The sequence below is a fragment of the Montipora capricornis genome, chromosome 7, assembly GCF_036669925.1.
Source record: "Montipora capricornis isolate CH-2021 chromosome 7, ASM3666992v2, whole genome shotgun sequence".
Lineage (NCBI taxonomy): Eukaryota > Metazoa > Cnidaria > Anthozoa > Scleractinia > Acroporidae > Montipora > Montipora capricornis.
In genome coordinates this window covers 24973781-24990087 of record NC_090889.1, presented here as the reverse complement: position 1 = coordinate 24990087, position 16307 = coordinate 24973781, and the positions used below count along the sequence as shown (strand labels likewise).

Below are 16307 nucleotides of genomic sequence, written 5' to 3'. Positions count from 1 at the left end.
AGCTTTAAAATACAAAGCAATGTATGGCGTCCTATTCCAAACTGAAGCTGAACTATCTCTGAAAGATGCATGGTTACCCCTCATTTTCTATTTGGCCAAGAGCACTTGGTAAGTTCTGCTTTCTCCGCATAGTTTTGAACCGCGCAAAAAATATTATCCCTGTATTAGTAAGCACCGCCGATAGGAAATCCGAGAATCTCGAGATGCGCAGAACGTATGAGCAATAACAATAGTAGGCACCGTCCTTAAGTTCCCTATCGCGGGAGAGATTTGAGAAATGATGCATTGTGGTTACGTGAAACGGTAAAAGGCAGGTTGTTGGTTGTCGTAGAATCATGAAAATTCTCTTATTATAACGTATTCCTCTCTCTTGATAAGCTGGTCGTCATCTGTAGACAACAGGTAAGATGTGATCCAAAATCCCGTTGGAGCCACCTGTCGAATTTTCCAGGTGTCATAAAAGCGACAACCTGAGCGGAAGTCGTCGTCAGAGTCTTCCGCTCTCCTTCTCGGGACTACACTCACCCGGAAGATCGTACTTTACTTAAGTATGATATGACTCCTGGGTTCAAACCATTTACGAATTGCTTAAATATATATATACATGCATTCCATTCAAAATCAAATACGTTCCTTTCACTTTTGGCAAAACGCTCATTTTGGCTCAGACGTCTGCAGTTTGCCGTGAACGCGAGACATTGAGAATTTTAACATAGGGTTTTTTTAAAACGGGAAACGTCAATCTGCTGTTTGCCATAAAAGCGTAAAAATCGTCTTATTCTAACTCATCTCTCTCAGTCGTTTGAGAAGTTTCTTGATTCTTGTAGCTAACAGGCAAGAAATTAGCTAATACGAAACGAGTTTAGCCAGTCCACGTTCATAGCCGCTTGAAGTAAAACGTGATTATAAATCTCCCTCCGTCGAGAAATAAAAGATGACCAAGTAGACTCCACTCCTCCTGCGTCCACACTACTTCCTTCTTTGAGAGCTGCTCACCAGCTATGATATCGGCGCATTTTGAGATCAGAACAGTAAAAAAACAAAATGGGTAATTGACAGGAGGTCATGATGAGTTCCTTGTAATTGATTAAGCTTACGGAAGTTCGAAAACTAACTAATAAATAAAGAAAACAAAACTCCCGAATATGAAGGTTAAGCACGAAATAATTACTTTCGTGTCTATCAACTAATGGGCCGATTCAGTTATTGGGAGGCAGAGACAGGACAATCAAGGAAGGTCGCACAGACGCATGTCATAATTCTATGCAGGTTATGTAGAGAAAAGACAAGGGAGACTAGAGTCAAGAGGACTTTAAGTAAGATGACCTGCGTTTTTGGCGTACCACTTAATATTCAAAAATTATTCCACAACTAAAAAAAGAAGCAATGACTCATGAATGCATTTCGAAGATCTGGAAAGTGACACTGATGATCAGATAGTTCAGTGATTACACACAAAGGCCGCTCACATTTCTTTGATGATGGCGGCCTTTTTCTTGACACCTAATTGCAATAAAAAGACGCTTATTACTATTAATGGTCACGCCCTTTGCTTTTTTAGCAATTTGTTGAGCATTTTGAAGGCTTCTTGCGACAGCTTTGCATCACCCCTGATGAAAATCAGTGAAGTCACTCGAATCGTTGGGTCTTTTTCAATTGTAACCTTCTAAGTTTCATTCAGATTCTCTAAACCAGAAAAGGGTCAAGTTTACTACGTCTGATTGTCAACCTGTATGGGCCGGTTGCTCGAAGTTTGGTCAAGAGGTATCAAAACTTGTTGGTTTCCATGGTATTTAACGCTGGTTAGCGCCAGCCATGCATTGAGCAACTCGGGCCTGTTGCAATAGTGAACTTTAACTTTCATAAAAAAACTACCTCTTAGGCAATACTCAGAAGATCGAGTGGAAGCAATGGATCCCACGGCAAATCAATTTTAAACAACTCAAGACAATTTTTCAGTTTCGCATTTGGAACGATTCAAACAGTTGGATTAAGCTGAATTCTTGAAGATCATGCAAAGAAGCGCAAATAGGCTGTTATTTCATCATTAACATAATGTGGTTCTTCAAAAGGAAAAGAATAAGGCTTTAGACCTATTTTAAGTCATGATTTGTGGGTGGAAAAATTAAGTTTTGTTTAGATACCAAGCAGATTGAGGTAACGAAACCGAAACTCACTCCCCTCAATATTGACTAAAATGATTGGAAGACGTGATGAGACTAAAGCTTTCGGCAAATGTATTCCGGAAATTCCACGGGAAGGTTTTAACGACAAAAAATAATTTAACTAAAACGCCAGAATTAAAAAGTTTAGTAATTTACGAACAAAATGCGCAGTAACTTGTTGTAACAGGGCGTTGAAGCAAATCATCACAGTCCTAAATCTAGCAAACATCTCGAGTTTCTTTAAAACGTCCTCCGCTGTCTTGTCGTCGGGGAAAATGAAAAATGCGTTTCATGTTACTACTGGCATTGCAATCGCAAAGACAACGGAGAATTAATTAAACAATTCAAAGTAAAGGTGCCATTTTCCATGTTTTTGTGTTTCTTTTGTCAAGCGTTATCGTTACATCAAATCTGTGACAAAGAAGTTCAGATCTTAATTGAGCCATGTTTGCTCATCATCGTGACATGTTCATTTTGATCATAGTTATTTTGATGGAGAATATAGCCGTAATGAACATATTCAATTACAAAATAGTCGCTTAAAATTTTTGTTACACAGAGCAATAAAGCGATTAACAGGTCAACTTAGTCGCAAAACTAGACAAGAACGCTAGTTGTTCGCGGGAACTAGTGATGGAAAAAACTGACAAGGAAACAAATGCAAGATCTTTACTTCAAGATTAATAGATTACCGACTTTTTTTGTTATAAACTACTGCCGGCAAAGTCTTTTGACTTTGTACGCGCCCGCATGCTACCTAAAATTCATTTTAGGACTGGTTTTCACGCCAGGCGTACGATAAGCAAAGGCAGCACACGCTTACTCATTAAAGTTGTTATAAATTCGTTACAATGCTTGTTGTATAAACCATCCTTCAGACAATATTCAGACGATCCGGTGGAAACAGAGGATTCTTGGACGAATCGCCCAGACACAATTTGTTAAAACATTTTTTCCAATTCTGTGAGGATATAGGTGGAATTCATGAAACACCGCGGCTGCCATGCGGGAGGATCTTAAAATAAATGAGGAGAAAGCGCTGCCTTTGTAATTACATCCGCAAATGGCTAAGACTTTCAAGTCTTCTCGGATATTAAGGACTTTAAACCGTAAGCCCCGTCTTAAAAATATCTTCCATGGCATAAGTTCCCTGTGGGACGTTAAACTGAACCCACACACTAATCGGGAAGAGTAGGGGATGAAGTTCCCGGTGTTGTGGCTGTCCTTCGTGAGTGTATGGGTGGGTAGGTGGGTATAGCAGGTCCACATCAGCTGTATAGCTGCCAATACTTCAACCTGCTCGAACAAATAAATAACAAACAAACAAGCAAAGTCTATAATTATTGTATATCGTCTTCTGGAATGCAAATAAAGTGTTACAATGATTATTTTAGCTCCTTTTTGATATATTTGCTCCCCGGACCTGACTCTAAGGATGCTTTCCATGATTTGGCAGAACTGACCGGCCAGGCCGGGCATTTGGAAGGACTATATAACTCTACAACACGTTCAAATTAACACACTTCAAGGAAGAATATGAGGGATTATCATGCAACTGTTCTTTCAAATTGTTGCATTTTCTTTGCAAACTGACGGGTCTGGCCGGCCAGTTCTCTCTGGCTGACAAAAGGAAAGCGCCTAAAGTTGACTTAAAACTTATGAATTAGGTTTGAGAGGAAAAGAACGGATTTTCAAATAAACAAGTTATCGTTACGATTTCTCATCAGACCACCAATTAAGTTTTGTTTAGACTCCGAGAAGATTGATTGAGGACATTATTCCAAAAACAACGAACTCCCTCCTACTGATTAATTGAAACGATTAGAAGTCGTAATGAAACCATAGCTGAAGGCAAAGGTACTTCTCAAATTCCATGGTTCGATCTTCTGTCGTGGGGGACGGGAGATACCGCACATTTTAAACGACAGAAAAAATACTGAAGTCAAATGGTACAGCCTATGTGTTAAGGCCTGGGCAAACGGCATAATAATTTGCTTCAACACCCGTTCGATTCTGTGGAACGATGTTAACTGCTGTGGTGGGCAAACAGTTTCAACATATCATCAACATCGATTCACTTCGATTCAACATGTTTCAACAGGGTTGAAGGGGGGCAAAGGAATTTGCATGCTGCATAGAGCAAATTCGCGTGTTGCACTTTCTTCTCACGCAAAATGTGCTTTTTTTTTGTAAGTGAAATATAATTGAATGGTTCAAAGAGAACGAAGTATTGTGAAAAAGTGTCATTTTTTCATTTTGAATCAAATGTGTGAAAAAGGGCAGTGGTTCAAGCTTTAAAATCTTAATTTGAAAACCAAATTTGCATTGTATTTTGTAATTATCAAGGTACGCTTATTTTAAAGGAAAATAATTCGCCTTGGGGTTGAAGAACCGAGAAACTACACAAGAAAACAATAGTTATTCACATGAATAAAGTAAAAAAAATACAACGTGAGGTTAATTTTCAAAACAATAGCTTGAATTTACTTTCACTCAATTTGAATTGATTTTCATGCAGTGATAGTTTACGATGATGTGAATACAATAAAGTTGCTTTATTCCTTTTGTGTACCTTTCTGAGCGATTTCTATTGTTCCGCGCACGTGAGAGTACTTGTTAGCACCTCTCGTTCGAATATATTTCTCACCTTCTCATTGGTCGTACGGTAAATTTACTTCGCTGTCATTGGCTGTTTGTTAATAGGCCAAATGAAACGTAAGAGGTATTTAAATATTCGCGGTTGATGAAAGTCAGATTTTAGTGACAGCCAGAGTTTCCTCTGAAGACATCATTGCACCACTTCATCGCTTTTTCGCCGTCTTTATTTCATCTTACAACCCAGCCTTTGCTTGTGGAACGAGCCGGTAAGTGTTTCGACTTATTAACCAAGAGGCTTTGTATGCTTTACACGATTTTTCCTGGTTAAGTTCGATACTAGTGAAACACAAGCCGGGTCTGTGTGTTACACATTAAGATTGCCGGGGATAACTTATTCCTTTGGACATGTATTCCATCCAAAAGGTTGCATTTAGTAGAAACGATTTCTCGATTTGAATTGCGAATTCTTTCGTTTTTGCGCGGTATTTGATCGCGTGAAGTTACCACATTGAATATCGTAAATATATCTGTTGGACTAGTTTCTTCCAGTGCGCTTCGATTGTAGAAACTTGTGGATAATGTCCTCCTTTGTAAAACTTACCTCTCGCTATATTGATTGTCTCTCAAACGTTAAGCAACCTTCAGATTTCTGGCCACAAACCCCATGTTACTCCATAATCAAAGAAAAATTCAAATAATTCTCCAATATGGTTTAACTTCTTTGTCGACGAGCTAATACATATTCACAACTGCACAACAAAGCTCTCAGATAAAACGTCACTTTCCCGATTTCTGAAGCCTTTCGGTTGAAATCTCTTGGTAGAGTAAGATTTTTGAAGAATTTTACAACTGGAAATCGAGGGAAATTGCTTTCGAAAGGTTAATCTAAGTTCGTTTTTGGCCACAGAACTCCATCGAGCGTTTATTGTTATTGTAAGCGAATCTGCCAGGCGTTGAGGTGCGAAAACCTAATGATCGAGGTAAAAGTTAAAAGTATTCGATGCTGTGAGCCCGTTTTGCAATCAGTTATGGTTGTCGTATTGCCGAGAAATTGCTTAAGAGTACTCGGTGAGAAAGTGTTTCGAATTACTCTCGCTAAACTGGAGCAAAAAGCTCGATGCCTCAGCTTCATGCATAATTCTGAAATGCCACATGTCACAGCAATTTGCTATCAATTTTTAATCTTACATGTAAAATACAAGGCATTGAAAGCTCGATAAAAAGTGGCCATTTACGTTTCACTACAACTACTGCAACGGACCTTTTAAAATAGATTTTTGAAAGCTTGCGATATTTCGGAAAAGTTTCGATTTGTAGCAACCAACGAGACAAAATTTCTCCTCACTTTTTCAAGAGAGTATAAATTTTGCTCTCGTGCACGGTTTTATGTTTCTAGTTTATGGACATTTTACTAAAATCAAAATATGAAAACTAAAGTTGCATCCAAAAATTGGCGAAAATATAAAAGCTGATTAAAGACGTGTATATCTTTCCAAACGTTTTTCAAGATTTCGTGAGGATTGCGTATCTCTAAGATCTAAACAAATTTTGTTCTGCAGAGCATACACAATGAAAATAAACCATGAATTTTAAAATCTCACTTTCAAATTGGCCAAGCCTGTTGGAGCTTACCGCATTATTGTATGAATAAAGATTCGCTCTCTCACAAGTTTTAACAAACATTTCGCTTGATTGGTATCAATGCTGTACAATTAGACCCCTGGCTGGACTTCAAGAGGCCCAAAGTGGGTACAGTGTTGGACGTGAAACTATTCACATTTAAAAGTGAAACAAGCGCATCAAAATATGTCAGTTGTTTTTAGCCACTGAGTCTGGATGGTGTAATTGAAACTGTTGTTTTCTTTCTTGAGATTGATAAATTGCGGTTAGTATACCGTTTATTTTGGAATTCACGGAACGCTTCCATTAGACTTAAATTTTGCGGTCTAAGATGACCCCATCTCGCCCTGAGGGTATTTCATAACAAACCACAAGAGGGTGATATCGGAAATATGCGAAAATCAAGTCCAAATTCTGCACTTGGATTGACTGGTTGGTAGAAAATACGTTGGAAACTTTTGCACTCTTGTCAAACCTTAACATGAGAAAAGGATAGATCCACCTTTAATAGTAGCATGTACAAATCCTGTTGTAGATCCTAAAGTCCTTAGGATGTGTTGTGACCCGTGTTAAATGATGAGAGTGTCAATTTGTCTCGAGTGATTTGTTGTTAAGTTTTCATGATGGCTGGCTCACTTTTACCCTTAAAATAAACCATTTTTAAAAAAAAAGTGCTGATATGACTTGTTGTTAGGTTAAAATTTCAAGATAAGGAGCATAAAAAGAATGATATGAGCAGTGATGAAACACTATGAAGGATACCATACTGACAGCTAAAAGTTAGATAGCACTGGCCCTTTGTTTTCTATCAGATATAGTAACTTGCATACAAGTAACAACTCTTTAGTTCAAAGGGAGAAATATGAGATAATCTAAAGTATAAAACAATCGTAGTCATGCAGGACCAATACAACAGCTTTCTCTAACATAATTTTCATGCAGCAGGTCAAATCACATACAGTGTATGCACAGGTACAGTGTATTTGTCACATTGAGTGAGATTTCATGGGTCAATTGGATCCTTTGAGGACCATTTTAGGACACAAGTGGTGGGAATTGGAAATATATCTGTTATCCAGGGTAGATGCCGTAAAATTCGGAAAATCAGCCCCCCAAAGCGGTAACCCAAACACCCTCCGTTAAATTGCCCCTCCAAATATAAGGCCCCCCCCCCCCTTCCCAGGAGCTTTTACTTGGAAAAATGTCCTCAAATACAAAGTAAAATAAAGCAAACACACTTAATTTACTAAAAGTTCAACTATATAAGGGTAGCCCAATTGATTTGGAAATGCAAATTTCCCTCCGTAGTTAAGCACCTCTAAAAATAAGCCCCTCCAAAAGGGTCTTTGAAAACTATAAGCCCCTGGACTTATTTTTGGAATTTTATGGTATTCACCAGAAGGGCAGATAATTAATGTATGCCAGTTTCAATAAACATAAAAGAATACGCTTATCTCCCCAAGATCAACATCCTAGTGTTTAGGAATAAAGATAAGTAATGCCAGAAAGTGTTCCCTATACTATTCTCCTCAAGTAAAGATGAAACAACTGCATTTATCCTAACCTGGAGGTAATGCAAGCCATAACACTTCCTTATTGGTGGAAATGGGCACAAATGCTTTGACTTTAGGTCTTGTCATAGGTTTGAGCTTTCAGTTTCTTAAATTCTTATTTTGCCAGAATTTTATGCTATGAGAATGAAATGAACATCAACTTAATGCTCTTTGAATTAGTTTTTGGATCCAATAAAGGATTCTTTTGTTTGTACATTACTTTTTATATGTTAGCTGGAGGTTCTCAAACCAAACACAGGTAGTCCTGTTCAAGGGATTTAAAATTTTTAAGAATATTTTTTAAGCTATTGATTTTGAGATCAGTTTTCCACCCCAACAGGTCAGCAATTTTTTATACATGTATATTGTGTTTTGCATCTTGTTATCTTTCATCAAAGTTGAGTTTTTGACCAGAAATTTGGACAGTATGGTATACAACCAAAACACTTCAAACAATTATTGAACAAATGCTAACACCGTTTTGCACATTGAACTGTCTTAAAATAGCCCTGAGAGTATGAGCTGAATCAGAAAAAAAAATTGTTTGAGTTGTGGGCTCTGTAACAGGTCAACTCTAGGCAATAATTTAAAGCAGAGAATGCTTTTTGGGGGCTTTTCCGAAAATTGGATGGACTTACATCTTTTACAAATGTTTATTTTTTTGCAAAAAAATGATTTTCAGAAATTTCATATTATCAAACCTATGACGAGACCTTAAGAGGACACTTTGTGTCGGAAATCAAGATCAGGCATCAAACTTAGTTTCGTGCATTTCTCTTTTGAGATTGAGATTCGGCTTCTAAATTTCAAAAATTGGATTCATGGTAATGATGATATTACGACTATTTATAATAATCATAATAATAATAATAATAATTATTATTATTATTATTATTATTAAGTGTGGGTTAAAGATGGAAGATAGAAGTGATCTGGAGAATTGTACTTCAATCGCAGAGGTCATGGGTTTCAGATGTCTATAAGAGACGATTAAATTGTCCAGTTAATTGTGATAATCACTTCTATCTTCCAATATTATTGTTTACTTCTGCACCTTGTAGCTTTAAAATAAATTATCATTGCATCCCAGTATACGTTAGTTGCTTGAAGGCAAATGGCTAATCTTGCCTCTAGAAAACAAGAACACATTCAAAAAGTCATTGACTTTCTACACCTTGTATTTTCACTTGCAGCCAAAAAAGCCTTCCATTTAAGAGAGATGCCTCGTGGAACAAAGAGAAAAAGTACTGAAGATGGGAGCCCTGTTAGCAGTCGTCCTCGCTACATCACTAGGCTTTTCCTTAGGGAGCGTAGGAATAGTGGTATAGATAGCATTGGCCCTTATTTTGCTTTACTACCTCCTGAAATGATAAACCTCCTTCTTCCTACTTGGATGCCCCAGCATTGTCTTCATTAGGAGCTACATGTCGTGTTCTGAACTCTTATGCCAGTGGTATGTGGAATCCACTTTGTAGCAGGCTTGGTCTTGTATACAAACCAACAGTGTTGTGCGTGGCAAATCCACTGAATGAGGAATCTGCATTTTCGTATGATAAAGCAGTTGAACTGTGTCAAGGGGAGAAGTGCTGGGAACTTATGGCGAAACGCATGTGGTTATACTCCAAATGGAAATGTGTGGTCTGTTATCGGAACTGTTCTCATCGTGTTGATGTCCACTTTGATGTAACCCTCTGTGAAACCTGTCATCCTCTGTTTTACAGACGCAAGTGCCATGCTAAGGTAAGTAGTTTGTCCAGTGAACTAGTGAAACCTCACACTCCATGTACCACGGGAAATGTAAAATGTTTTTAAAAAGTTTAGGAGTTGGGCCTGAATTCACATTCTAAATAACAGGGACTTTGTTCAACAGTGTTTGACAAGGTTTAATTGTGGTATCCTTAGATACAAGCGTACAGAAATGGTGAGATTTATGGTATCGTTTTAGATTCAAACATTTTGGAAATTTAAATTCCTCCCAAAAGCAAACATAATTTTGGCTTCAATGACCTCACTATTAGACAGGGGGCCTCTTGGGGATATAGTACATGTATTTTTTAAAAAAGGAGCTTGCAGGATACATCACCCAATTCACCTCTTACTGATTTTTCTTTTGTTTTGAGTTTCATGCAAAAGTTGTTAACATGCTTTTGTCACCAGCAGAGTTTGTCCTAGTTTATTATTTTGCCGTTTTTCACTCTTGGAAGATCTAACTCTGTGCAGTCATCAATTTTGTTGTCAGCGAGTGGGTGTTGTTGCAGCTGGAAATTTGAACCTGTGCTCTCTTGCATCAACATAACAGGCTGAACTGTGAATTACCAGTATGGCCTTCTATTTACTGGCCTAGCCTGCGAACGCCCACCCACGCGCAACCCGCGAGAGAGCTTGCTGACAGGCTAAAATTGGCCATTCACAGCAAAAGTACTATCTGAGATACAATAACAAGTTTGTATTTTTCTTTCTTACAAAATTTGTTATTTTTCTCTTTCGCAGGAACAGTTTAGCCTCACTGAGAGAGATCTTAAGAGCATTACACAATGACTCCTATGACTTTCTGGTGTCTGATTTAATAACTATTGCGAGAAATAAGTATGGAAGCAAAGAAGCCCTACACGAAAGACTTGATCACAAACAAAGACTTAAGAACATGAGAGAGGCTGAGAAGCAGCGTGCATTGGTGCAGAGAGAACGGGAGGTCATAAGGGCACTCGAAAGATTAGATAGCTCATACAAGGATATCGAGAATGTTGATGCACGCTGTATGCCTTATGTTAGTACACCGGCAAGTTACCAGTATGCGCCACAGCAATCTGCAGAAGACGCAGCCAAGTGGGGCTAATAGGGTGGAAAAACAGACAGGAGACTCGCATAAGTCACTGATGGCAGAAATTGAGGCTCGATCAACAAGGTGTCAGGGGTGTAGGGCACGTTATGATTACAGGTAAGCTTTTGGGCAAAGATCAACATGTTTTCTTTCAATCTTTTCCTTACTAATTTAGAGAACAAAAAGTTGTTTCTTTGAAATTATTCCCCTTTTTAAAGTGTATGTTCAATGATAAAACGAAAGGAGCTCCAATTAAAGGAGAAACAATATTGTGTTGATATTTGAATCTACTCACATCAATAGATTTCAATGATCAAGTAAGTCTAGGAAAGCATGAGACAAAAAAGATGCAGCAGTGAAAACACCCCATCCCCACTATGTATAACATTTGAACACTTGTCCAGTTTGCCTTTTTTATTTGACGAGACATGGGTTGGTACAGTGGTAGGAGGACTTGTTTTCGACCAATGTGTGGATTGATTTTGTTGATTACATGTACATGCTCTGCTTTAATAGGGTTTCCCTCTCGCTAAAACGAACATATGATTTGGTCTGCCTTCATCGATTTAAATAAACACTCGATTGGGTTAATAATAATAATATTATTGTTGATTTTATCATTGTTTTCATGTTGACTTCAGGTCACTGTCCAGGCTACCCTTGGTTTGCAAAATGCACCCATGTATCAGAAGAGAATGCGACAAAGCTAAGGGATGACAATTAAAGCCAATTTCCAACATGACATTTCTCACTACACGCGGCATGGGCAGTTGTCATTGGAGAACGGAGTCTATGACATGGAACACCGATCAGCACAGGAGCTCTTTTTGAGAAATGAAAGACGGACAAAGCTAATGGATGAATTGCAAGTGAGGAGAGATGATTGGCCTTCCATTCTCAAAGGTATGCAAATTTATACATTGGAAAAAATGTGTCAAAGTGGTATTAAGGGTAAAAAAGAACGAGAACTTTGACTGTCATAATGTAAGCCCTAGAAAAATTCATGACAGAATTTTTTTAAGACCAAGTTTTTGACTTTAGTGTGTCTGTCAGGTAAATAAATACTTTTCTCTGCGGGCTACAGTGTATAATATTTATTCTGGTGTGGTCTTCTTCACAGTGCTGTCATCTTTGCAAAAGGTCCTATTCTAAGGCTCATCAAGTGCATGATGCTTAGAACGATACAGTGACTAGAACATTAAATTTGCATTAGTGGCAATCTGGGGGCTGTCAACTTCATCTCCTGTTTTAAAGCAAGTGGGGACTTGGTTTTCTTGCTATTGTAATTACTGTAGTTCTACATTTCATATGAATGAAAACTTATTTTCCTTATAAAGCCTTTATAAAGGACCTGTCTTGAGTATTTTTGGACACATGGAGTATTCACCACTTAATATAAGACCTGCTTGTATTAACAGGACAGAAAGATGCCATGAACAGTGGTTATGCACAGGACTTCATCTACAAGGGTGTGCTTTACTAGACACTGATGGAAGCAAGTGCCGGCTCCGCAGTGCAAAAGATGTTTCTAGGTGATACTAGCAAGGGCTCGTGGCTGGGAAAAAGGTTTAATGAAAGTGACCGAAGAGCTGACAAAGAAAGAGATTTCTGCCACCCATTTGACAAGCTGAAACTCGAGGGGAACGTATGCTCATGGATGAATTTGTGGAAATTACTGTTGTGGTAAGAAAATTAAACTGTCTGTGCTATTGCACTGTAGGTTGTATTGTTGAGTGAAAAAAGGATGACCATATCATGTCTGCTCAAAAGCTACCCTCTTTAACAACACTGACTATAAATACTGGAAGAGTTGATATCTGAATTGACTGAGTAAAATGCTACACAATGGATTGCTCAATTCTTTTGATAGGACTCACTCACTTCATCTTTTAAAAATTAAGGCCTGAAATACAATACACAGTAATTTTGGATTTGCAGCTGAGCAGTTTCTCGCAAATTTCTGGACGTTAAAGTCTGCCTGACATTCAACTGATGTACAAAGGCTTCACAAAATGATTGAAATAAAAACTTTAGAGTTGTGTAGCATCAATTATAGTAAAAGATCATTGACTTGCAGTGCAATAACTGACAACACACCAATATGCTACCATAATGCCTACAATCTGTACTAAGAAAACTTGCTATTTTGCTGAAGCTCACCATAAAATTGGTCATTCTTCCAGGTACATGGTGACAATATCATTGCTTGTTCTGCTGCTGAAGTTGCCGACAGGATAGCTGTGATTGAGGGATTAGAGGAAGAATCGAAATCAACAGATGCAAAGAGATGTGCTAGGATATATGCTGAATGTAACAGAAAACCTGGTAAGGCATCTATGATAGCAAATGAGTACCAGTAAGATGATTTTGTCAGTAGCTTGTGACATGAAGTAGTGTTATTAGCAGCTAATGAAGTGCATTAGCAAGTAAAGTATTGCAAGTAGTGTATTGTATATAGTGCAGTGTAGTGTTCGCTGTGCCGGTGTAGAAAAAAATCTATGATAGCAAACGCAGGTACTTTAAGATATAATGAAAAAGCACAAACTCTCATTTTCCTCTTCACCTCTTTTGTTTCTCCACCATTTAAGTCTCCTCTCTGAACCCCAAACAAATTTGCGCAATTTCAGAAAACAGGCCAATTAGTGCTTGTGGCAAAAACACTTCTAGAAACAAGCTTGTGAAGAGTCAAAGAAGATTTGAGTTCTCTGTGAGTTTTAAACACATTCTTAAAATCATTTTGTGCTCATTAAGTAACTTGGCCACCACTTTTGGCAGCTTCAAGATTTTTAACTCTGTCTAGTAGCAGTACCTGATCGCAAATGCTTATAATTATTTGTTTCTATTTCACAGATGTTCAAGCATTGCGGTGGCAATTGCGGAAAACCAGCCTTGTTAAAAGGTCTGAATGTCAAGATCATTCTTCCGACATGTGGACGACATTATCACTGAACCCGAACAAGTGGTACCGCAGCACACGAGTTCCATCAACTGTAAGCCTGTAATTTTAATCCAAAAAATTGATGATTCTTAAGAAAGGAGTTAGCTAAACTAACTGAAAGAAATCACGATTAGAAATGCAAAAATTATCTGATTTATAATTATCAATACACGGACCGCTGAACAAAACCCATGTAAGAATGATTGTTATCAACAATACTGCGGGTCCGTAGAAATACAGCTTGCAAACGTTTTTGACGTGGTCCACATTAAGTTATTCTTGATGATCGTTTTGTGCCACTGACAAAGCCACAATTGTGCAAAGATATCACACAAAACAGAAATTGTCACTTGAGTAGTTTTGGCGGAGACATAATTTTTTCTGTACATAATCTGTTTGTTTGGAGTTACAACTCAGTAAGGGAAGTAATAATATTTGGGAATGAGCTCAAAAACTGGATGCAAATTGTAGCTTTTAGTGGAACAACAATCATCAACTCTTTTGGTTACATAACTGACGACACCTGAGGCAAGTAGCTACACTTATCGGACTCAAGCCGATGAGAACGATTCACAATGGGCTTCTGAGCATATGGGTGATGATTCGAATAATCGCAGCCTGTCATAATTCCACAAGACTGGTTCAACAGTATTTAAAAGCACTGTATACAATTTATTGTTGTGTTATAGGATGGAAATTCCCTGCACTTCTTGAAGTCACTACACAGTTGTCACAAAAACATTTTTTGTAAACAAATAGTAGCAAATGGTAAGATATCTTTAAATGGAAACAAATGGTGTTGACAGCTGATCTTACTGTTAGGGTGTACTTAATTTGAAGGTTAAAATGTTTTATATACATGTATATGTAACGTTTTTGTTAGATAATGAACCACAAGTTAGATTTTGCATTACATGTAAATCATTGTAAAGGTCTGCAAGTCAAAAATATATTTGTAAATATTTATGACGTTACAGTTTAGGGTGAAAATGTTTGCTTTCCATTGTGTAACATTACATCCCAGAGGTATTTTAAATTAAAGTCCAAAAAATTTAGCCAGCTGAAGAGTTGCGAGGTTGATTCCTATTAAGTTATTAATAACATTGATTATCATTAAAGGAAGTGTTGTAACTTCCCTGTTCATTCAAATTGCTTAAATTTAATATAATGTTTTTAAAAAAATGACATTTCAAAGAATGACATTTTCATGTACAATGCTCACAATTATTTCTTTCTAATGCCATCATTGCATAGTACAGTTGATGCAGTTCAGTATTCGTACTTGAAACAAGGCGACATGTTCTATTATATAATGATGCTCTCAAAAAAGACATAATTGTCAAGCGGGTACAAAAGTTGGACCACCTCAACTTGGATCGCTCACTTTGGATTGAGCGAAAAACGGTCTTGTGAGCTAAAACCATTAAATGTTTGCCCCAATTTCACCAAGGTTAGCTTATTAAAGTGCCTATCACCTCAACACACTTTTTCAATATATTTATTCTCCGAAATCATCCCAAATACATGGTGTTGTTTTTAGACCATTTAGATTGAAATTTCACTCTTTCATTGGCTTTGAAAAATGGGAAAAGTGGTCATACCGTGATTAATAACCGAGCAATGAAAGGGAATGGGTCTGATACCGGGTTGATGTCACAAATTAATTTGCATCGCTGTTTTCAAAGAACTGCCTCAATGCAAATTAATTTGTGACGTCAACCCGGTATCGAACCCATTCTCCTTCATTGCTCGGTTATGGATCAAAGTATGATCACTTTTCTTGTTTTTGAAAGCCAATAAAAGAGTGAAATTTCAATCAAGAGGTTCTATAAACAACACCATGTATTTGGGATGATTTCGGAGAATAAGTAAAGCGGAAAAGTGTGTTGAGGTGATAGGCACTTTAAAAGGTTAGGGCTAGGGTGATTACTTGAGGCCTTATCACATCTTTTCAGTCGATCCAAGGTGGATGCTCCAAGTTGATCCAATCCAACTTTTGTAGTTGCCTCATCATCATTTCAAATTACATTCAAGGTCAGTTACTGCTTGCATGAAGCCCTTACTTTGTACCAAATTCAACTTAGATAAGTGACACACCATCCATACTTCTGCTTGTTTCATATACACTTTATATAGAGCTGAAGCAATTTTTCTACAAGATTATTTTATAACCACAGTCTAGACATAAATTCTTTCATTATTTGCAGCCCCACAATAAACAAAGCACTTCTCTTTTCTTCACATTTTAAGCATAGACAGCTAGTACCAACAAGCTTTCAAAATGTGAAGTGAGAAGGGAAGTGAATTTTATGATAGTGGTATTTTCATGGACTAGGTTGGACTTATACTAATACATATAGTTCGTAGAAAGAAGCTCTCATTCAGTTGACCTGAATGTTGTTAAGACTGCAATGTGTGTCTGTTTTGTATTTCTCAACCAACAGACACTAGCACCAGGTCTTTTCAAGAGCAGCAAAAAGTCACACTTAGGATTCTGGCTCAAGTTGTTATATCTAAAAGGCTAAGCGAAAGAAATTGTATAATAATAAAATATATAATTTGCAAAAAATGAAAAGAAATTGTTGCAAGGTAATATTGTTCCAATTTATGGA

General features: G+C 37.5%; 1 pseudogene; it reads left to right on the top strand.

The window, feature by feature from the left end:
• Positions 1 to 4914: 4914 nt before the first annotated feature.
• LOC138056553 (uncharacterized) lies at positions 4915 to 14755 on the top strand (annotated as a pseudogene).
• The last annotated feature ends 1552 nt before the right edge of the window (positions 14756 to 16307 follow it).